We start from the raw sequence: 25,547 nt of genomic DNA, 5'->3' as shown, positions 1-25,547 counted from the left end.
GGACACGACTGAGCGACTTAACTGAAATGATACTTAGAATAATCATCCTGAAAAGGATTATTTTCATAGACAATTATCCATTTTAGTTTACTAATGTTAATGTATTAATAATACATTTTCTAAATAATTATTAATGTATAATTTATTATTTTATAATTAGTCATTCAGTGCTTGTGCTTAACTCCATCTCCTTAAGCTGAAACTGAATATAAACAGACTGTCCCAACTTTTTGGTTTTCTGGGAAAATCCTGTTTTGCCTATTGTTCCAGGAAATTATTTATCATGTCTCCTTTTATTCTGACAAATGCTTGCTTTTAACTAGTTTATTTAGTGCCCTAGTTATAAGGTTTTATATTTGTCTTACATTTGCTTGTGTAGAGCATTAGTAGATTAAGGAATTTAAAAGTTTCTCTTGGACAGATTATACTGTGTTACTGATGATGATTCTGGAGTATTTAACATTCTCTATTGTCCAAAATCCTGGGAAACATTTTTTTTTCCTGCTGCTCAAAAATAGGGCAAATCATTAAGGAAAAGAGGATATTTTGATAGCAGTGATAATGGGTGGTATCATGGGCTTCCCTGGTGGCTCAGATGGTAAAGAATCTGCCTGACTTGAAGGAGACTTGGGCTCAATCCCTGAGTTGGGAAGATCCCCTGGAGGAAGAAATGGTGACCCACTCCAGTATTCTTGCGTGGAGAATACTATGGACAGAAAACCCAGCAGGCTACAGTCAATGGAATCACAAAGAATCGGACACGACTGAGTGACTAACTTTCACTCTAACTTTCACATGGGTAACCTCAGCATTCACCAACCTTAAATACAGTATCCTCAAAACTGCCTTGAACTGACATGTTCCTTAGAAGTCCACAACATGGAAACCAAAGATTAGGACCCTCAGCTAAAAGAGCAGCCTTTACTAACTTTAAGTTACAGAAACAATCTTTCATATAACTTTTCAAAACTCACCACTGACTTCATCTAAATTAAGTTTTATAAAATTTCAAACAAGTATCCTACAGGAGGGATAAGATTTTTGTTTCAACCATCATTCTCCTTTTTTGTTGTCTGTATCACATAATAAAAAAGGTATCCAAGAATTTGATGATATGCCATATTTGCTGTACTAATCTTACCTTTGACCCAGGAACTATATGTAAGATCAGTTGTAGAACCTCAATATTAATGAAAACCTTTGAATATTTATCTGGAATTGTTATGACATTGCCCTAAGAATCATGGTGGTCAAGAATCAACTTCATGTAGAATAATTATCCTAGTCCTTTCTCTGTACTGTTTAAATAATGCTTGTCCATTTAATGCAGTTATTCATGCACACATCTGTAGCAGCTAGGAAGCAAGTAAGTATATTTCCATATGATTCTAATCACATTCCAGAATTAGTCTTAGGAAGTAATTGAACATATTGGGAAACCATTTTAAATGAGAGTTAAACATTGCTTTTATCAAACCTATAAACATCAATTTAGAAAAATAAACTCTAATTTACAGTTAAAATATACTAAACAAACATTCAAATTGTCACATTTAGCTATATAAGACTAATTTACCTCTAAGATATGGAGAGTCTGTATTATTTATTTAGTTATGTCCAAAATTGAATTTTATTGCAACCATGTTAATGATAACTTTCAGTCATTCTTTATAATTATTTATAATCATCAAGACAGAGATTGCTTTTATATCTAATGAAACTGAATTCTGGAATATTAGCAGAGAACTAATTACAACACTTCAACAGAACAAAAGTGATCCTGAGGAAAAATCAGGTCACAGAAGACTCTACTTTTGTAAAAGTGGTGGGCTATGAGTTTAAAAAGTACAAATCAATCTACTCATTAAAAAAAATTTTTTTTTACTGCCTAAAATTCTCAGCTGTGGAGTATACAAAGAACAAAATACTTGTTCTTTGAGTAATTACTGTTTACTAGAAGCCTGGTTGATAAGTTTTTCTTTCCTTTTTTTTTTTTTTCCTGAAGAATAATTGCTTTACAGAATTTTGTTGTTTTCTTTCAAACCTCAACATGAATCAGCCATAGGTATACATGTATCCCCTCCCCTTTGAAACTCCATCCCATTTCCCTCCCCATTCCAGCCCTCTAGCTTGATACAGAACTCCTGTTTGAGTTTCCTGAGCCATCAGTAAATTCCTGTTGGTTATCTATTTTACATATGGTGATGTTAAGTTTCCATGTTACTTTTTCCTTACATCTTACCCTCTCCTCCCCTCTGCCCATGTCCATAAGTCTATTCTCTATGTCTGTTTCCCTGTTGTTGCCCTGTAAATAAATTCTTCAGAACCATTTTCATTAGAATATGATATTTATCTTTCTCTTTCTGACTCACTTCACTCTGTATAATAGGTTCTAGGTTCATCCACCTCATCAGAAGTGACTCAAATGCATTTCTTTTTATGGCTGAGTAATATTCCATTGTGTATATGTACCACAACTTCTTTATCCATTCATCTGTTGATGGGTATCTAGGTTGCTTCCATGTTCTAGCTATTGCAAATAGTGCTGTAATGAACAATGGGATATTGTGCCTTTTTCAATCCTGGTTTCCTTCAGCACCCATTTATGATTAAAACTCTTTAAAAAATGGGCATAGAAGGAACCTACCTCAACATAGTAAAGGCCATATATGATAAGCCTATAGCAAACATTATTCTTATTGGTGAAAAACTGAAAGCATTCCCCCTAAGATCAGGAACAAGATAAGGGTGTCCGCTTTCACCACTATTATTCAACATAGTTCTGGAAGTCCTAACTACAGCAATCAGAGAAGAAAAAAACAAATAAAAGGAATTCAGATTGGAAAAGAAGTAAAGCTCTCACTGTTTGCAGATGACATGATACTGTACATAGAAAACATAAAGATAGTGTCAGAAAATTACTAGAGCTAGTCAGTGAATTTAGCAAAGTTGCAGGATACAAAATCAATACACAGGAATCACTTGCTTTTCTATATATTAACAATGAAAAATCAGAAAGAGAAATTAAGGAATCAATCCCATTCACCATTGCAACAAAAAGAATTAAATATCAAAGAATAAATTTATCTAAGGAAACAAAAGAACTGTACACAGAAAATTATAGGACACTGATGAAAGAAATCAAAGATGACATAAACAGATGGAGAGATATTCCATGTTCCTGGGTAGGAAGAATCACATTGTGAGAATGACTATACTACCAAATGCAATCTACAGATTCAATGCAATCCCTATCAAATTACCAATGGCATTTTTCACAGAACTAGAACCAAAAATTTTACAATTCATCTGGAAACACAAAAGACCCCGAATAGCTAAAGCAGTCTGGTTGATAAGTTTTGATTCACAAGAAACACACTAAAATTTTCATAGAATATAAGACTTCTGTAATGACAACATTTCAAAGATTATTGGGGATTAGGAGGTATCAACATGAGATTATAAGTGTTCTTTAAAATTTTTCCAAGAAAACACATTTAAAAACAAACATGAAAACAAAGTTATGATATACTATCACCATAATTCGACAAAAGACATCTTAATGTGTACACTTAAAACAATAATATTAAGCTAAGATATCAGTAAATTAAATGAACTAGACCTAAGAGAAAATGCTAAACAACAGCTATTTTTCTTGTATGATGAATATGATTGAAAACATCACGAAGACACACAATTCTTTCACCAATTTTGAAGAACCATGGGACCAAGGGGTATAGTAGTTATTGTTGAAAATTCTCAAATACTTCCCTTTCTATTAAACCTCAAGACCAGAAAGCTGTGCATATGAACAAATGACTCTGGTCAGCTACAGAACCATGTTAATAAACTAATATTTAATTATTTGTCTCGATCTTCTACTGATTATTAAAGGACCTTGTACACTGTTAAAAAATTATCATCAAGTTCACTTTCTACCACGGTGTTCAAAATTCTTAAAATTCTGTCATATATATCTCTCAGGCTTTGGAAATAATGAAATGGAATGCGTTTTCTCTTAGATGACAAGTGTCAATTTTTGCCCTGATTTTTAAAGAGCTTAAACTTATTTTTTACTGCAAGTTGACAACTTTTCTTGGTCTAATTTTGGGAACCTCACTCTATTTTCTTCCTCAAATACATCATACTAATAGCTGTTTCCTTTTCTTAAAGATCAGATATGCATTTAATTACAAGTCAATCCCAAATCCTTTGGAAGAATGGGTAAGGACAATAAATAAATAGCATGGTTTTGATTAGAAATGAAGTGTCTTGAGAACACTGCTCTCTGAATGAGAGTTGTGCAGTTAGCCTGTACGATAGCTTGTATTCTGATGTAACTGGAACCCTCAGGTTAGGTTGTCTACTCACTTGTTTGTTGTGGATAAATGTCACACTATTAAGTGTGTTATGCCATTAAGTGTAAATTGTATTCACCCCTCTAATGCTAAAAGACACCATGAGGATTTCTTGTTACTTAAAAGTAAGAACCCAAAGTAGGAAGCATGGTAGTTGGAATTTAATCCATACATTTTATGCCAAACTCTTTTTTTCAGAGGGTTAAAAAAAGTCACAGATTCTTCATGAGTCATGAGATTATAGCATGTATACACAAATATCTCCTCATATCCTTCCAAACATTTCATATGTATCTGCATAATATGACATAACGATCTCCTCCCACTTTGCTTTTGTTTTTGTTTATTATTGTTGCTGCTCTATCTGTCTTCTGGGTCTGGAGATGCTGGGGGTCCCAGGCTAAACATGTAAGATGTTGGCAAGAAGAATGGCAAGTGAATAATCAACTATCTTCTCCACTCTTTCAAGTATTGTGTCATGATGAAAGCGCTATTTCTGCCTTGCTTTTAAGATGTAGCTATGAGTGAAAGTGAAGCATGTTTTCTCTGGAAATCTTACTTCATTTTGATTGGAATCAGACCCTTTTGTAACTTAAAGTATCATTCAGCTTTAAGGTCTCTGTCCCAGGAAAAAATCTAAAACTTGTTGAGTTCCACAGAGAGAAGAAGAATTTAAACTCATATATTTCTTAGCATTCTCATTCTGAAATAAAAGAAACTGTAGAAGAGTTAAGTATATATAGGTGACAGTGAGTGGCAAGCTTCCTATTATTCAACTTTATTCTGAAGATAGATTTTTTGCTATGTTAGAGCTCAGTTATATCAAGAAAAGAAAATATTCTGTGACAATAAATATTTCCTCCATCTTTATCTGCCATGATTCTTGAATTTATCAGATATAAAGGCATTTTCCTGTTACTATTCCTGAGAGTCATTGCTAAAACATAGTTCATTTTATTATAGAAACAGAGTAAGCTAATTATCTCCTGAGAACTTGTGATAATTTTAAGGGTTATGCATAAGATGTTAACTAATCACACAGCTCCCAGATATTTGTAACATGCAGTGTGACTCTGAGGTCGCATTTAAATGAGTGCTAGGCATGACTTGTGATGTGTTGTTTCTGGTGCTGCATAGAAAAAAAAAATGGTGTATTATGCAAAGCTAAATTTGCAATACTTGATATGTCTTGTTTCAGATTTAGTAGAAACATACTATATTTCATCACTGTCTAATAACTGACAGGATTTTCTTTTAAATATAACAACTTTAGTTTAAAAATATTCTTGAAATAAAATAGGAGAAATTAATTGCCAATTGCAAATATGATGCAAATTAATGCAAACTAGCATGACTTAATATACATGTGTTAAGATAAAGTTTCTTTTTAAATCATATCTTAAAATGATTCAGTAATGTGAATGGGGAAACTTGGGTCCTTTCCTTTTTTTAAACTTAAGTTATGTTGAAGTCAATGTCATTGCTGCCTGTAATATGGAATTCATTAGGACCTGTTCAGCACTGTCCGATTTAAATGAAAAATGTGTAGCACTGACACATTTGGTTTGCAAATCTATTAACTGGATATCATTCTGTCAGGACTAATTTTTAATTTCCAAATTTCTTTAAAAATAGGTCAACATTCTCTATGCTTATTTAGTCACTACTTGTTTCTTCATTAATGCTATGCAGTCGATATACCCTAATCAACTATTGAACTTACTCTCCTTAAAGTCCTAAGACTCTTTTAATTCTCAAACTTAACAGCAAATGATTATACAGTGATTATCATCCCAAATCTATCTGAAGCTTGACATGGCTGCTGCTGCTAAGTCGCTTCAGTCGTGTCCGACTCTGTGTCACCCTATGGACAGCAGTCCTCCAGGCTCCTCTGTCCCTGGGATTCTCCAGGCAAGAATACTGGAGTGGGTTTCCATTTCCTTCTCCCATTGACATGGCTAACTTTCTATTTTCATTGAAAACTACTTCTCTCAAAGTATCTGTCTTATTTCTTTACTTACGACTCAGACTATTTCTCTCTTTCACATACTCTATTTTCCCCAGCTTATATTAAATGTTCTCAAATGTTACTGTTCCTACTTTCTTTTCATCAATATTTTCCTTTGCTCACCTTATTCTCTCTTTCAATCTCCCTTGGGATTTTTTAACTCTAGCAGCGTTTTTCATGTAGTAGCTTGTATTGTGTTTAATTGTATACGTTTCCTCTATGAGATTTATACACACAACAGATTAGTAGACCTATCCTAAATAAGTACAACTCATATATGTATTGTCATTGTTGTTCAGTTGTCTTGTCATGTCTGACTCTTTGCAGCCCCATGAAATGCAGCATGCCAGACCTCCCTGTCCCTCACCATCTCCCGAAGTTTGCCCAAGTTCATGTCCATTGCATTGGTGATGCTATCCAGCCATATCCAGCCATCTCATCCTCTGACACCTTTTTCTCCTTCTGCCTTCAATCTTTCCCATCATCAGAGACTTTTCCAATGAGCCAACTGTTCGAATCAGATGACCAAAACACTGGAGTTTCAGCTTCAGCTTCAGTCCTACCAACAAGTATTCAGGGTTGATTTCCCTCAATATTGACCGGTTTGATTTCCTTGCTGTCCAAGGGACTCTCAGAAGTCTTCTCCAGGACCACAGCTTGAAAATATCAATTCTTCGATGCATCATCTTCTTTACAGTCCAGCTCTCACAACCGAATGTGACCACTGGGAAGACCATAGCCTTGACTATATGGACCTTTGTCGACAGAGTCAAGTCTCTGTTTTTCAACACACTCCCTAGGTTTGTCATAACTTTCCTGCCAAGAAGCAAGCATCTGATTTCATGGCTGCAGTCACCATTCACAGTGATTTTAGAGCCCAAGAAGAGGAAATCTGTCACTACCTCCACCTTTTCTCCTTCTATTTTCCATGAAGTAATGGAGACAGATGTCATGATATTATGGTTGTTTTTTTTTTTGTTTTTTTTTTTTTTTAATATTTAGCTTCAAGCCAGCTCTTTCACTCTCCTCCTTCACCCTCATCGAGAGGCTCCTTAGTTCCTCTTTGCTTTCAGCCATCGATCGGTATCATCCACATATCTGATAATTCCAGCTTGAACTCATCCAGTCCATCATTTCTCATGTTGTGCTCAGTGTATAGATTAAAGAAACAGAGAGACAGCAGACATATATGTATAGGAACATTCAAGTTTTCAAAATGTTTTTACATTCATTTTCTCTTTAGAAGCTAAATACCCCATCATTTTTATTTTTTACTTTTGATTTGTATCCAAAACACTGGCTTATATCTCAGACTTAAAAACTAATCATGGGTAGAATAAAAAAGATAAAGGTCTCTTTGCTTTGAAAAAATTTGGTCCTAAAATTTGATGACATTTCAGTCACTTGAGATAGCTTAGGTTACTATTTGTGTTCTCAGAGAAATAAAGACTTTTTCTGTATCTGTCAAATATATTTTTTTGAGAATTAGAGAATCCAAAAGAATGAAAACTTTTAAATTTAAACAGCTTGTTTTTATTTTATCTGGAATATATTATGGCTTATTTTTAATTCAAGTAATTACTCATAGTTTTAAAATAAATTAGAAATTATTTTTATTTTTTCAGTAAAGCAATTGATAAACTTGTCAACCACACAAGAGCACAACTCTGCCCTAATTCAGCAGCAAATGTTTTTGCTTATTTTTACACAGTATATTTTTTTGTAGATAGCACTTTTGTGAAACACACATACTGGAGTCTACTAGGAAATATAATACAGAAATTTTAAAGCATTATTTACAAGTATAGTATGTAATGGTTCATGTAAATATCTTGAGGAAATAATCAGATATACATATGTTAAGGTTAATGTATGCTTAATTTCCTTTTTTACCATTCATTCAGAATACTCAGAATCTGTCTATTTTATCTTCTTTTCAGTGCCTCTGTATCTAGCTTATCTTATCCCCAGAAATAAACCTACTTTGTAGATTTTATGATTTCAATATATGCTTTTTAGTTAAGATTTTCTTGTCAAGCTCACTTAAAAAAAATAAAGAAAATGGCATGGATCCCTTTCTTTTTGTTAATGTGTATGACATGGAGAATATATGAAGTCATTCTAGGTACAACCAGCACTAAGAACCCCATTCTGACAACAAGCAAGGACTCTGCTGAGAATATCAGGTACAGAGAATAATACAGTATACATAAAACAGAAAGCCATTCAGCTAAATGTGCCCACAATGTCTTTTCTTCCCACCATACCCAAGACTTTTCCAGGTTGTAGAGTTTAGAATCAGAGAAATTATTTCAGAAAGGTGACTGACACTGTTTAAGGGTTCACACACTACTTCATTTTTTCTGGGCTAATTCTGTCTACATTTACTTGCTGAAGCAGCTCCTCCTCCTACTCTTATTTCCATTCCTGATTCTCACCCAACTGAGCTGTATTATGTCAAGAAAACACACAAAAATTGGCTCTCTTTATATTTTTTCTAGTTTTCAGAAAATTAGCTGACACCTAATCTCCCACCAACTGTCTACTGAGTTTGGCTAATTCCTTGAACAATGCCTAGAAGTTCTCCCACCCAAGTCTAACCAAATACAAAGAAAGCTAAACTGAAGTTAAAAAGAAAAGAAATGACAAAGTGCTATGAGGCCCTCGATTTTTACAGGCAGATTATGAGTCAAGGTCAAACCATATGGGAAATATCCTTCAGTCTGTCAGTGAAAATGGAACAGATCTTTAACAAACTGGATCAACTGTTAAAAAAAGCATAAGGTGACCATATGTACATCTGTTTATCTTCACTTCCTAGCTATTCTCATATACTGGGGGGAGACACAAGTTTCGTATTAGTGTCTTGGCTTCCATCAAAGTAGCAGCACTGCTTCTGGAGAGAAGTCTTTGTTTTCTCCCACAAGAAAACTATTTAAGGTGCATTTTGATTGAGAAAACAAAAACAAAAACAAAAAATCCTGAGCAACAACAACAAAAACCACCACTGACCTGAGAACCAGGATTAAAACAGCACAATGGTCATGTATATGAATGTTTAAATATTTGAAAAGTAAGCATTGTAAACCTGGGAACTCTCAGAAAGAGGTGGACATGACTGAGTGATTGAACAAGGATGACAACAAAACTGGGATATATATATCCCCAGGAGTATACAACATGGTAATAAAACATGAACAGGTCCACAGTATATACTTGGAATGTATCCTTGAGCACCAGAAAATGAAATTTATCAGTAAGTTAGTTGGTAATTGATTTAAAATTCTATTTTAAATTTAAATTAGCACAGATATGATGCCTACAGTGGAAGTACCACCGTGTGGGTGTATGCTCAGGCACTCAATCACATCAGATTCTTTGCTACCCCATGGACTGTAGCTGACCAGGCTCCTCTGTGGATGGGATTTCCTAGGCAAGAATACTGGGGCAGATTGCCATTTCTTACTCTAGAGGATCTTCCTTACCCAGGGATCAAACTCATTTTCTGCATTGGTAAGTGGATTCTCTACCACTGAGCCACCTGGGAAACTGAAGTATCATCATCAAATGCTGAATTCTTATCCATGTAATTGGATACCACGTAAATAAATCCACAGCATTTTCGGTTTACACATAATGTGTAAGTAATAAAATCAAAGATTTCTCCATGGCTGAGACAGCCCTGTGTCAATTCATAACAAATTATCCTTTGGGTTCTAGGCAATACTACCCTATTTTTCATCTTTTATAAAATTTGGTGAACATGATCTCAAACTATAGTTGTCCCCAAGAAAGGAGAAATTAGATGTGGCCTGGGCTATCTGAGTCTCTACTGGTGACATCAGGAAAAATTTCCTTTGACATTTCTGCCTATTTTTTTGAGTGACCATTCAGACCCGGGTGTTCAAATAGTCATGGTAACACTGAAGCGGAAGTCCTCCCGTCACTACAGTTCCTTAACCTGACTCCTTCCTCGGTGGGCTGTAAGCAAGGAGGCTATGCACCCTGAGCAGATTTTGGAATGGAAGGGGTGTTCATAACTGTGTTGGCACAACAGGGATGTCCTGAGGCAGCGGGGGTGGGTGGGTGGGGGACTGAGATGAATTTTCAACAGCTAAAAAGAGGGTATGAGGAGGAGGAATTAAAATCTCAGTTAATTTGACACAATGATTTTGACTGGTTTTCAAGACAAAATGCATTGAAACAGAAGAGGCTGATGCTTCTCACACTGTATGTATGATGCAGAAAATTCCACAATCACGTCAGGTTTAACGCAGAGCTCTCGGGCTCACAGAATGTACTTGCTATCTCCAGGACACATTAGTTTACTTCCCCAAGACCTTAGGGTTGCTCTTGTACTCCCCTTGACCAGAAGAATTGCTCAATGAAAACTTTAGAACGCATTTAGGAGGCAGCTAGCAATCATTTACCCTGCTCTGCAGCCCCAGACTTAACAGCTTACTAAGGTAATTCTTGCATAACTGTAAAGGGGGAAGGGGCAACTGGTCATTTGAGTTAATGTCCATGGCATTTGGTTAAAATACAATAAATAAATTAAATAACGGAAGTTCCTTTCAGTACCATGAAACAAAAAGAAAATTTCTACAAAAGTCAAGTTGTACATCTTGGTGTGAAATAAATGACACTGACATATTGGAGAAGCAAATGTTAAAATTTAGTTTTTCTCTTGGAGCAGAATTAACTTTTAAAAGTCATAGTCTTTCTTCTCTCTCTCTATACACACACACACACACACACACACACACACACACATATATAGGTAATACACTAACATAGATCTATGCATTTAAAAATTCTTATACAATTTCATTATGTGGATATATGTGTAAATACAGTAATTTCCCTATATATGTGTATACTTTCCTATCTCTATATATAAATTATATATATATATACATATATGTATTGTACGTACAAATAATACAATATCTGAAATGAATAATTTTTAGTCTAAGTGTGTTAGTCTTAGGACAATTGCTTTAAGTTGATAATGCATTTTTTGTGTGCAGCAGCACCAAATATAACATGTTGAAAATTTCCTGAAGTATATGTTGATTAAACATATTTCAAAACTCTTTTACTTCAGTTTATCAATGTATTCCATCCTTTGTTAAAATCTTTAATAATTTTTGACATACAGTATACTTTTTCATGTGATTATAAGTGTACCAAATTGAGTATAATTTGCACATAATTTTAAGTAATTTTCAAGAAAATTAAAGTTGGAAATTAATATCAGCAAAATATTTATATAAGCATCAATATTTTAAAAGCATTTTCCTACAATCTTAGGGCAGTTCCAATAAAGAACTTCAATAAAATAAGTTTCCTGTGACATATCTTTTCAAATTTCAGTTTTATCATCTGAAATCAGATTAAGATTTTTGACCTTACAGGATTTGGTTGAGTGACTGGTTAGTGATATAGGTCATTATTTTTATGTCTAACTTAATGATCATCTTGTAGCAGAGTCAGTGGCCCTGAAAAAGTGGAAGTTGGTACACATATGAATTTGGTTGGGGCTTCCCTGGTGGCTCAGTGGTAAAAAGTCTACCTGCAACGCAGGAGTTGTAGGAAACACAGGTTAGATCCCTGGGTCAGGAAGGTCCATTGGAGGAGGGCATGGCAACTCACTTCAGTATTGTTACCTGGAGAATCCCATGGACAGAGGAGCCTGGTGGCCTACAGTCGATAGGGTTGCAGAGTCAGACACAACTGAAGCAATTTAGCACACATGCACATGATTTGGTTACTATAAAAGTATAAAATGTTTGGAGTTATGTGCATTAAAACAGGGTCTTTTGTAAATGTCAATCCCTTTGTGTGGATCTTCTTTATCTTTTTTCTTCCCAGGCTAACTCTGGTGTACCTTTAGGTTTGATTGGCATTGCCTCATCTAGGACGCATGCTCCAGTGATAGAGACGGTGTTAATTTTAGTGCAGTTCTGTAGTATTACACTTATAATCTAACACAGCAGAGTTGCCACATCTTTTCATAGTGTTTAGCATAAAGTGGGTACTTAGCATAAAGTGGTGTGTTTGCTTGGCTTCTCAGTTAGAATTTGAGCTCCATTTACACACTGTTTGTTTCTCCATTCTATCACTAAAGTGGTGGTCCTAACTTCTGAACTCTAAACATTCACTGAGCTCCTACTGTGTTAGGCACTATACTAGGCTCATTGAAAAAGCTAAATGCGAAGTACATGCTAAATCTTTCCTCCTGGTGAAAAAATAAAATGTGGCTATTCTAAACAATAAAGACATAACCATCATATCACTAACGTACTAGTAAGTACCAGCTCAGTGTTATAGTATTTCTTCTAATGGACTATGAAAATTCTCCAGTAATTAGAACATATATATTTCCTCCAAACAAGCTGTAGGTGTTTGGTTTGGGTTTTCGATTTGTTTGTCTGTTTTGTAGTTGTTCACATTCTCTTTCTCTCTCTCTAGTAAAAGAAGTCATTTTTTAATCCTTAAATAGATTAAATTAAATCCTTAAATGCCTTCCAAAGAAGCCCTAAACATTATAGAATTAAACGTAGAGTGATTACAAGTTGTTAAATGAAACTACTTCAAGAATATCATGAAATGAGATTTTGTTAAAGTAAACATTCGGGGGTAAAAAAAACACAGGGATAACTGCAAATGTCTATAAAGTTGAGATTTGAAGTATTATTTTCAAAACATGTTAAAGGCATTTAAAACACTATATGCAGATTAAGATTTCTAAAGTGACTCTTTCATAGCTTTTATTATTTGTCAAGTTTTCTAAACATTGCAAATTGCAGCCAAATAGTATATTTGACTATAATAAAGCATTTGGGAAATAGTTTCTCAAGTTAAAAAGACATATTAATACAATATACTTGCTGTAGAAAATTTAGAAAAATAAAATAAACAGAAAAGTCCATAATTTGACATCCCTAAAATAATTAACTGCTAAAATGTTGTATGCTAAATTCATTAATTATTTTCTATGCAAAGAATTTTCCTTGTAATATTTTTACACAGTTACATTCTAATCACCCAAAGTCACATTTTATTATTGAGTTATAGTCTTTTAATCATACAGAGCTCATATACTAACTGCTTAGAGCAGAGAACTCAGAGGGTATAGACAAATTTAAAATTTTCTTGCCTTGCCCATTTACCACTAGAATATTTTTGGATAATAGCTTATTCTTCCACTTGAATAAAACCATTTCAAACTGACAGCCTTTCAGAAGTAAACTACAATCAACCCCCATGTTAATAAGTAAGTCCTAATTGGTTTTTGTTGTTTTTCAGTCCCTAAGTTGTGTCTGACTATTTGTAATCCCATAGACTGCAGCACACCAGGCTTCCCAGTCCTTCACTATGTCCCAGAGATTGCCCAAGTTCATATCCATTGAGTTGGTGATGCCATCCAATCATCTCATCCTCTCTTACCACCTTCTCCTCCTGCCCTCAAACTTTCCCAGCATCAGGGTCTTTTCCAGTGAATCGACTCTTCACATCAGGTGGCCAAAGTATTGGAGCTTCAGCTTCAGCATTAGCTCTTCCAATGAATGTTCAGGGTTGAGTTCCTTTAGAATCGATTGGTTTGGTCTTCTTACTGTCCAAAGGACTCAAGAGTTTTTTCTCCAGCACCACAGTTCAAAAGCATCAATTCTTAGGCACTGAATCTTCTTTATGGTCCAACTCTTTCATGACTACTGGAAACACCACAGCTTTGACTATATGGACCTTTGTCAGCAAAGTGATCTCTCCGCTTTTTAATATGTTGTCTAGGTTTGTCATAGCATTTCTTCGAAGGAGCAAGTGTCTTTAATTTCATGGCTGCAGTCACCATCTGCAGTGTGTTTGGAGCACAAGAAAATATAATCTGCCATTTCTATTTTTTCCCATCTCATAATTGGTGGGAAAGTAAAAAAAAAAAAAAAAGATTTAAAAAATCTGCAATTAAATTGTTCAATTTTTGAAATTTTGAGATTACAGTTCCCCCTTTGAAAATCATAAAACACCAAGAACTCACAGGATTAGATAGGATCTGAGATCTCCTAAGATGAAGGAGGATGGTTCATATCTCTCCTGACAATGTTTCTTCACTCATATATTCCTTCTCTTTTTCATGTGACTGAAAGCGACTACATCTAATAAGGTGGAAGAGTTGGGAAGGCACTTGGGATGGTACTACAACATGGAATTTATTTAATCTTTGGGAAACCTTCTATCTCTGAAATATTATCAAAACCTCCAAAGTATAGTACTTAAAACAGTCCTGCGATTCTGTTGAACAGAGAACTTGGTTTTTATTTGTATTACCTTAGCAACTAAGGGCCATCAGAGCAACAGCAGGGGGGATATGAAGAGCCATAGAAAATATTGTATGTCCAATATGCACCTTGTTTTCTTACTTAAAATGATGACATTTACACAGATAAATTTGCATGAACAGACACAAACCAGGCACTCTTGCTCGGCTCCCATGTGAGAAGAGAAGGGAGGAGAGATATACACAAGTGTTTGTATTCCACTGCATCTCAACTCCTGCTTTATTTTGCCACCTCATTGTTTACTCTTGATATCCCTCCCATGGCTTTATTGGGGGATGGAGATCCGGTCCTCATAGAGACTGTTGTAATATGGTGAAAATTTGGCCACAGGTCTTTTCTGTCACCTCATCTTTCTTAGTCACAGGAATACCTGAAGACTGGTGTTCAAGCCTTGTAATGTACATGGTATGACATACCTAGGGATTGGTCTGTCACCTCAGCATTCTCCCAGAATCAACTGCATTAAACATGAGGCTGAAGCTGTAATTATAGAGTTCTTCAAGAGGCCAGCTTCTGGGATGCCTGATTACGAGGGTTCAGTCAAATTAAGTGTTACTTGTTAGTTGGTTTGCTTAATCTCAAGAGATGGCCTCTAAATCTAATACGCCTTTATGTTAGAAAACAAACTTATATCACAAGGGTTGCAAGGCTAGTCCCAGGAGGTGCTGGAGAGTAGCGAAAAGCGGTCAAGTGACTAACTCCACAGTGTGCTCATGTTCATCTGAGGCAGACAGGGGCAGTGGTGGGGAAAAATCTGGGAGGGATATTCTATTTGATGGCTGGGTTCCCTAGTGATGAACACAAGTACTGTATGGAGTTGCACATAGTTGGCAACACAACTCTAAGGCAGAGATCAATAAAAGGAAAATCAGGGCCTGCAGCATTCCTCCCAAACCTCTTCCAAAGACTAGAGATCCTGGAGGTTCAGGGAGCCTGGGGAAAGAGAAAGAGAAGTCCTGTGTGACTTATTCAACCACAGGTCACAGAGTATGGTTGCCCAGCAGAGTACATATGAAGGTCCAGAAATACCACAAGCAGGGTGGCATCACAAGACACAGTGAGATGGTTAACAACTTCCTTTGAGTGACAACCGGTACTTTATGGCAGCTCTGGTCGCAGGAAATACTACCTTACCCAGGGAGTTCACTACCTGTGGGGTCTTCCCAGGTAGCACTGTGGTAAAGAACCCACTTGCCAATGCTGAAGACATAAGAGATGCAGGCTCAATCCCTGGGTCAGGAAGATTCCCTGGAGGAGGGCATGGGAATCCACTCCAGTATTCTTGCCTGGAGAAACCCATAGACAGAGGGGCCTGGCAGGCTACAGTCCAGGGGGCCACAAAGAGTCAGACATGACTAAAGAGACAGCACACACGCACGCCACTATCTGGGAAAGATTCACCAAATAACTCAGAGAAGCTTGAGCGATGTCTTCTTAGGGGTCTAATAGCAACACAGTGAGACATGCTCATTTTACACCTCCAATAGTTTCAGATATTCCATTCTTACATGGAAGAGGCTCCTCTGGCCTTTTTTTCCCCAAAAATAGCCATATCATTTGGCCCATTGCTTAATCTGTCTCCTTGGCAGAGATCCTGAAGTTATTCCATCCCTACTATATACTCTGTCACCCTCCATGGTCCTGTGAAGCTGGAGTACACGCATTGGCACCCCTCCCAGACTTGCGATAAATAGCACAGTTGTAACTGTCATGCCATCTGGATATAGAAGTATAGTGTCACTGTGGTTGAATCAAGTAACTTTAGTGGTTGGGTTCACCAATAAAAGTCAGATCAGGTCAGCGGGGACTCCTGGTTTGTATTGACACTCTTAACAAAGAGTGTTCTGGACTTCCAGACTTCCAAAGGTGTTAAGATAGAGGAGAGAAAACAGGAGGTATGAAAGCAGATGACTGTGTCCAATGACTGCAACTGTACCATGTACAAGTGTTTAGAACTAGATGTGAGCAAATGAGAACTTCCATGATATGATCGTATTGGGGTTTCTGTTAGGCAAGAAGCTCAACTCATTTTCTAGCTGCTTTCAAAGTTTTTTCTCTGGCTCTTCTTGCAACAATTTGACTGTGATATATTTATATGTGGATGGTTCTGTGTTTATCCTACTTATTAAGTTTCCTATTATATGTATTGAGTTTCTTGAATGTGTTTCTTTATAAAATGTATAAATTTTCAACAATTAGATCTTCAAATATTGTTATGGGCCTTTTTCCTCTCCATTCTGAGACTGTTTTTTCGAATATGTTGGTGTTCTGATAGTACCTCACAGGCTTCTGTGGGTCTGTTCATTAAAAAAAAAATTAAGGGTCTCTTTTTCAGGTTAGATTCTTTCTGCTGAAATATATTCAAGATTTTTTTTACTTCTGCCATGGGAAATATATTTAAGCCTACCTAGTAAATTTTATGTATCAGTTATTATACTTTGCAACCCACGATTTTACATTTCACTTTATTTTAAACTTTCTATTTCTTTTCTTGAGGTTTCCTAAATAATGATTCATTGACATATTTTCATTTAATTCTTATTCTTTACAAATGACTTCCTTTAGTTCTTGAACAATTTTGAAAAGTTATGTTACAGTCTTTATCTGCTAAGTCAACATCTGCACCTGTTCAGAGATAATTCTTATGTCTACTTTTTTTCCCCTTAGTATGGATAACAAGACTAACATTTTGTCAAAAACTTGGCATTTATATAATATATTCCAGCAGTTTTTAGTTCTGATTACTCATAGGGATTGTTGTATTTGTTGGTTTTTAATTTCTGTTTGGTTTCTAGTACACCGTGAGGATTAATTTTGTAGAGTCAGTATCTCTTGTTTCGTATGCAGCATCTAAATTCTTTGTATGGTATATCTCTTATTCTCATTTTAATTTTAAGCCTAGATTCCCAGGGATTTTTTTTGCTCTGTCAGCATAGATTAGTGTTTAATATTTGGATTATTATTGACCAGACACTGTTCAAATAACTGGAGTCATTAAGGCATCCACTCTTTCTCCATAGATCTGAGTGTGAGTTGAGGAACACGATAATTCAAGCAATTTTCAAGTCTTCTCTATCTTTCCTTTTTCACTGAGCCATTTTAATGTTTCATAGGCCCATACATAAGGTTTCACATTTAGCCGGAGATGTACGAACAGCTAGGGCACTCTAGCTTCTCTACTGAGGGTGCCATATAGCCTTCCAGACAGCTAGAGATATTTGGGAGGTTACCAAGTCCAAATCTGTCGGCCTCATTTGCCAGGTAACTGTGTTAAACTTCTTACTGGTCTACTGATGTGATGTTTGCTCCACCCAGGTTTTCAGTGTTAACCTTCAGAGTTTGTTTGCTGCTGAAACCACTGCTGCTTCTGATACAGGGTTTCTCCATGCTCCTAAAATTCTTCGCAGCTCCTCTAGCAGTGATACTCTAGTTTACATGGCTTGCCCGGATTGTGAGATGGAGGTGCCTTGATGCACCTGAGAGCAAGGGTGAATCGGAGCAAAAATGGGAATGGCCCCACAGTAACACACAGCAGAATTCCTGGTTATTATGTGAAGTTCACTGAATATGAAAGTGCTTTTCAATTTCTTCAATGCTTTTGATTAATATCCGGAATCTTGAAATGGTTCTCTGACACTTTACCATTGTCTTTTGGAGAGAGGATTTGCTGAGTTCCTTCTATCATTCTAGAAATTTTCTTTTGCCCCCTTTAAAGGATCTTGCCTGGTGATAGATCAAGCCTAGGTGCCTCGCTTGCTCCATCAACCATCAGGATTCAAATAATTTGAGAACACGTTCACCAGGTCTTCTAAAATACACTTACTAGAGGAAATAGAAAAAGTAGCAGGTATAAATTCTGGTGGCTTAGTAGTAAAGAATCCACCTGCAGATGCAGGAGTCGTTGGTTTGATCCCTGGATTGAGAAGGACCCCTAGAGAAGGAAATGGCAACTGACTTCAGCACTCTTGCCTAGGAAGTGCAAGGAGCCTGGCAGGCTAAAGTTCATGCAGTCTCAAAGAGTTTGACATGACTTAGCGGCCAAACAACAACATAGTTTCCTTATTATTCATTGTATTATTGGGCAACACACATGAATGCAGTTGACTGAATATCAGACTCCAGAAGAGGATCACAAATATTTTTCAGAATGTATGGTTGAGGTTTTTTTGTTCATTTAAGATAGTTCCTTTAGAGTAAGTGCTGGAAAAGCATTATTGGACTGGTGGCAATGAATATTTTGCAGTCTCTTGATAAATGACATCAAATCAAATTTTAAAAGTTTTATTGCTTTATACTTCTAATCAGCAAATCATGGAAGTGTTTATCCTAACAGATAAACCCAGTTGAGGCTGGAACAAATAAGGTTAAAGACCTTTCTGCATATTTTTCACAATCTGTAATTTTTTTATATCATTGCTCTACTTTTTTCATCTTTTGTCAAATTAATAATAAAAATATTTAATTTATTTGACATCATACCATATAAATCCTCAATGTATTTGTTGCTTTGCAAATTTATATACTTACAAATTAAAGTGAATTAAATTAATATGATCCAATTACACAGTAATGATTTTATTATTAAAATATATTTTATCATGTAGGAAAAGAGACAAGATATAAGAACATTTAAACGCTTAAATTTAAGTATTGTTACTTAACTCTTACTAGAATTAATTTAAGTATGAATTGGTGCATATTAATCAGATAGTCTATTTCCAACAATGGCAGGAAAAACTGACAGAAGTGTATATTTCCATATATGGTAATTAGATTTTAGAAGAGATAAATTTAAGAAAGAGATTGTGATATTTCCTTCAAATATATATATATATATATATATATAGCTTCTCCAACCACTAAACTATGATATTTTTACTTTAGTGAAAACTTGTGACATAGAATAATACATGTTTAGGAAAAAAAACCACTTTAGAAACAAGTCAGTGTAACTTTCCACTGTAGCTAAATATTTAACTGTACAAAAATACTTTTTGTTACTATTTTAATGTCAACAAATTTCAATTTCTTGGCTTCCAATAAGGCTTCCACGCATTTGCCCCTCACCTATGACTCAGATTATTTTCTGTTAAAATTTCTCTCATTGTCTGGAAATAGGTAGAATCTGTTTCTACATGGATTATACATAATTTATATGTCTACATAATTTTTCCAATATTTTAAATCATATAATATTAGCAATTTTTGCAGTATTTTCAACAAATATAATCATTTTTATTAAAGGCTGACATGGACATCTGTTTACCCCTAGAGTCAGAAGGCCAGATAAGTCTTTGGCTGGGCGTTCATTACCCCTACTGACGTTAGAGGGAATATCTAAAACTCATCCAAGAAGAGAATTTAGCTCATTAAAAAAAAATAGCAAAGAAGGTTTAAATTTTATATTCATGGTCCCATTTTTGTTATTTTTAGTTATTAAAAAGTTTGAACACTGGAAAGAAAGAAGCTATAAATACCTGCACATAATTATTACTTTAATTTATAATTAATTCTTTCTTGTTCTAGTGATATTTCTACTCACTGATCTCCCTATCCTAAAATCATATAGTATATCTATTTCATTACAGTATCTAATCTGTTTTAAGGTAGAAAGATGAATATAATAGTTTTTTAATGTTTGCTTTCTTGACTATTTATTTTTTGGAAACACAAGTCTTTTTCTTAGTTTTATCACCCTTCTTTCTATACATTTGTCTATTTTCAGATTACATAAAAGCGTAGCTCACATTTACAGAAAGTTTGACAAGTCTATTTATATTGCTATTTTTTTTTTCAGTTATTTTATTCCTTCCTCGCTTCCTTTGTTCCCTCTCTCTTTTCTTGTTCTGTTTTGAAGCATACTCCTCCATATCCAAGTATTTAACTTGCTATGCAAAAATCAACCTCCATAGGAATTATGACATTTCATATGGCATATTTCAGTGTTGAAATAGCTTCACAGGCAGGAAATGTAAATAAAATATTTTGTGTGCTTTTGTGTTCATGTTTTCATCCACCCATATGTAAAAACTGGCAGCTTTAAGCATACTAGTAGGATTTTAGTCATCTGTTTGTAAGGAGTTTACATAAAACTCAAAAGGGTATTTTTCCCTAGATCTAAATTCTAAGTACAAGTTATGTAATCAGTTTAAGCTAAATACACCTGGAGAAGAGAACTGATTTTTTATTATTTTATTGCATTGTTTCTATCTCTATTTATTACATAGTGTTTCTGTATTGCTATATTTTCTTTGAGGAAGAAAGGGCACTTGGTTCTGCACTGGACTTTGCTGGTACTTACCTCCATGAATGGTTTCTCACTGGATGTGTTCCTAATAGATATCTCTGTGCTTTGTATTTCTTTCATTGAAGGGCCTATTCCCTAACATGTTTTAACTTTATAAAAGCTTATACTCATGGAAATGGTCACACCTGGTGTGTATATGGGATGCAGAGAGCCATAATAATAAAATATCCCTTGAGAAAAAAGCAAGAGAAGGTTTTCAGAGAATGGGTTCCATGCTTAGAGGAGACTGTGTCTCACTCTACCTTAGAGTGTTGGCCAGCTGGTAAGACCTCAAATGATGCAATGAACCGAGAAGGATGACCCTAAGTTAAGAGTTCATGAATGAGGCGGGGCTCACTGCTGCAGAAACACTGAACAAGACATTTCACTGGGCTGCTACCAAACAGTACACCTGACCACCGAGGGCCTCTCTGCTTTTTGGCACTGCAGAATATCCTGAGAATTTATTTAGAATAATTCTAGGGAAGCCACGGTGAGAATTAATTTTTTCCCCAAATATGAGGATGCTTGAAGTTCAGTTTCAATGAATTTAAAGAAAATTCTTGCTATGCAAGAATCATATTTTTTTTTTTCACCTGAGCACTCAGTTCACATGCACTTTTCATGCACATCAGATGTGGACCCAGGAGTGGTCTTATCGTCCTTTTTTCCTTATGGAAGGATGTTGCTCCACCTCAGCTTCCACTGAAACCAAAGACTTTCATCTACTGGAAGAGGGACTATATAACCCCATATGCTCCAAAGTTCCCAAATCCCTCTAACTGCAAAGAAACTAACTTTTCCAGATAACTCTAATAAACAGCTGGCACCAACAACCTACCTAATGGTTCTTGCAAAAGAAGGTTATTCCCAAGCTTGCATTATTAAAAAAAAAAAAAAAAAAAAGGTAAAAAGTAGAGGTTTCTATGCAACAGAATAGAGTGTCCAGAAATAAACCCAAGCGCTTCTGGTCAATCAATGTACAACAAAAGAGGCAAGAATATACAATGGAGAAAAGATAGTCTCTTCAGTAAGTGGTGCTGGGAAAAATGGACAGCTACATGTAAAACAATGAGATTTAGAACATTCTCTAGTATCACATACAAAAATACATTCAAATAGATGAAATAGGCAAGTATAAGACCTGAATCTTCAAATTTCTACAAGACAACATAAGCAAAACATATGACATTAAAATAAATCATAGCAAAAATAAAATAAAATAAATCATAGCAATAGTTTTTGGATCTGTCTCTTAAGGCAAAAGAAGTAAAGGCAAAAATAAACAAATGGGGTCTGATTAAATTTAAAATGTAAAACCTTTTGCAAAGCAAAGGAAATCTTTGACAAAAGTAAAAGAAAACCTACAGAAATGGAGGAAACATTTACAAATTAATGTGACAAGGGGTTGATATAAAAATATATAACCAGCTCATAAAACTCAACATCAAAAATGAATAAATAACTAAACAACCTGATTGAAAAATGGGCAGAAGACATGAATAGAGACTTTTCTAGAGAGGACACATAGATAACCAACAGGCACATGAAAAGATGCTCACCGCTACTAGTCATCAGAGAAAGCTAAATCAAAATGCCATGAGTTATCACCTCACATTTATCAGAGTGGGTATCATCAAAAAGACCACAAGTAACAAATGCTGGTAAGGGGATGTGGAGAAAAGGGAACTCTTCTACATTCCTGTTGGAAACGTGAATTGGTGCAGCCACTATGGAAAATAGAATGCAGGGTTTTCAGAAAATGAAAAATAGGGCTAGCCTATAATCCAGCAATACTGCTCCTGGGGATATATGCAAAAGAAGGAAACCACTAATTTGAAAAGATACAAGCACCCCAGTGTCCATAGCAGCATTATTTACAATAGCCAGGTAGACAGGATATGGAAGCAACCTAAGTGTCCAGCAACAGATAAATGGGTAAAGATGTGCTCTGTGTGTGTGTGGGGGGGGGGGGGGGGGGCTTCCCAGGTGGCGCTAGTAGTAAAGAACAAGGCTGCCAGCGCAGGAGCCATCAGAGATTCTTGTTCAACCCCTGGGTCAAGAAGATCTTCTGGAGAAGGGCATGGCAACCCACTGCAGGACTCTTGCCTACAGGATTCCATGGACAGAGGAGCCTGGCAGGCTATGGTTCATGGGTTCTCAGAGAGTCCAGCATGACTGAAGGGACTTGGCATGTACATATGTGTATGTATGTATGTATGTATGTGTGTATATATATATATATACACACAAATGGAATATTAGCCATAAAAAGAATGAAATACTGCTATTCACAGCAACATGTATGGACCTAGAGAATATTACGCTTAGTGAAATATCAAAGACAAATACATATAGTATCACTTATATATTAAATCTATAAAATAAAGCAAACAAATGTATATAACAAAACAGAAGGAGACTCACAGATATAGAGAACATAGACTTATAGAGAATATAGTTCTAAGAGTTACTATATCAAGGAGATGTGAATTACTATGTATAAAATAGACATGCAACAACAATGATATATAGCACAGGGAAGCACAGTCACTATTTTGTAAGAACTTAAAATTGAGTATAAGCTATAATCTCTATGTTATAACTCTGAAACTTATATAAAATTGTAATTCAACTAGTTGTTGTTGAGTCACTAAGTCATGTCTGATTCTTTGTGATCTCATAGACTATAGCCTGCCAGGCTCCTCTGTCCGTGGAATTTCCCAGGCAAGAATACTGGAATGCCATTTCCTTCTGCAGGGGATCTTCCTGACCCAAGGATCAAACCCACATCTCTTACACTGACAGGCAGATTGCTTGCTGCTAAGACACCAGGAAAGGAATTCAACTATACTTCACCTAAAAGCTGTGTAATGGAAGCTTATGTAAGTACCTGATAAAACTTGATTAAAAACAGCATTAAGCCAAAAAAAAAAAAAAAAAGGTGGAGAGTTTCACTTGGAACAAAATTCATGATCTGTTAAGGTCTCACTGGCTCCCTATGAAATAATGGCAGACTGGAGACAGAACTTGACCTTATGAGTTTTCCTTTTCTCTAATAGAGCCAAAGCCTTTAACTCAAGCTCTGTGACACTGTAAAAGATTTTTTTTTTTAAATTATTTTGATGTCCCAGAAGATGGGACTCACTATGAACAAACTTACCAAAGCTCTTTTTTTCAGGTAGAGCTGAGTTATTAGACTGATACATATCTTTGCTGCATATATAATATGACTTAGTTACAAGTGAAATGCCCATTAACGAGAGCAGCTTAGTGAATGAGTACATTGTACCACAAGATACAGGACCTATTATAATTCTGCGTTGTTGTTCAGTCACCCAGTCATATCCTACACTTTGCGACCCCATGGAATGGAGCATACCAGGCCTCCCATTTCCTGAGGTTTGCCCAAGTTCAGGTCCATTGCACTGGTGATTGCTATCCTGCCATCTCATCCGTTGACACTCTTTTCTCCTTCTGCCTTCAAGGGATGTTTCCAGTGAGTCAGCTGTTTGCATCAGATGACCAAACTATGGGAGTTTCAGCTTCAGCAGCAGTCCTTTGAATAAGTATTCAGGGTTGATTTCCCTCAAGATTAACTGGTTTGACCTCCCTGCTGTCCAAGGGACTCTCAGGAGTCTTCTCCAGCACCACAGTTTGAAGGCATCAATTTTCCAGTGTTCTGCATTCTTTATGGTCCAGATCTCACAACTCTACGTGACCACTGGGAAGACAATAGCCTTGACTATATGGACCTTTGTCAGCAGAGTAATCTCTCTGCTTTTCAATACGTTCTCTAGGTTTGTCACAGCTTTTCTGCCAAGAAGCAAATGTCTTCTGATTTCATAGCTGCAGTTACCATCTGCAGAGATTTTAGAGCCCAAGTAGAGGAATCTGTCACTACTCCCACCTTTTCCTCTTCTATTTGCCATGCAATAATGGGGACAGATTCCATGATATTAGTTTTTTTTTTTTTTTTTTTTAATATCTAGTTTTAAGCCAGCTCTTTCACTCTCCTCTTTCACCCTCATCAAGAGGCTCTTTAATTCCTCTTAACTTCCTGCCATTAGAGTGGTTATCATTAATATATCTGGGGTTGTTGATGTTTATCCTGCTTATCCTGATTCCAGCTTGTAATTCATCCAGCTCATCATTTCTCATGATACGCTCAGTGTATAGATTAAACAAACAGAGTGACAGCAGACAGCCATGTCACAATTCTTTCTCGATCGTGAAAAATTAGTTGTTCCATACTGGCTTCTAACTGTTGCTTCTTGACCCGCAAACAGGTTTCTCAGGAGATACGTAAGATGGCCTGGTATTCCCATTTCTTTAAGAGCTTTTCACAGTTTATTATGATCCACACTATCAAAGGTTTGGCATAGCCAATTAAAGAGAGGTAGATGCTTTTCTGGAGTTCCTTTACTTTCTCTATGATCCAGCAAATGTTGGCAATCTGATCTCTAGCTCCTCTTCCTATTCTAACTCCAGCTTGGACATCTGGAAGTTCTTGGTTCACATAATGCTGAAGCCTAGCTTGCAAGATTTTAAGCATG

This window comes from Muntiacus reevesi, chromosome 6, assembly GCF_963930625.1.
Source record: "Muntiacus reevesi chromosome 6, mMunRee1.1, whole genome shotgun sequence".
In the NCBI taxonomy this organism is placed as follows: Eukaryota; Metazoa; Chordata; class Mammalia; order Artiodactyla; family Cervidae; genus Muntiacus; species Muntiacus reevesi.
The sequence above is the reverse complement of the archived record's forward strand: the minus strand, read 5'-3'. Positions refer to the sequence as shown.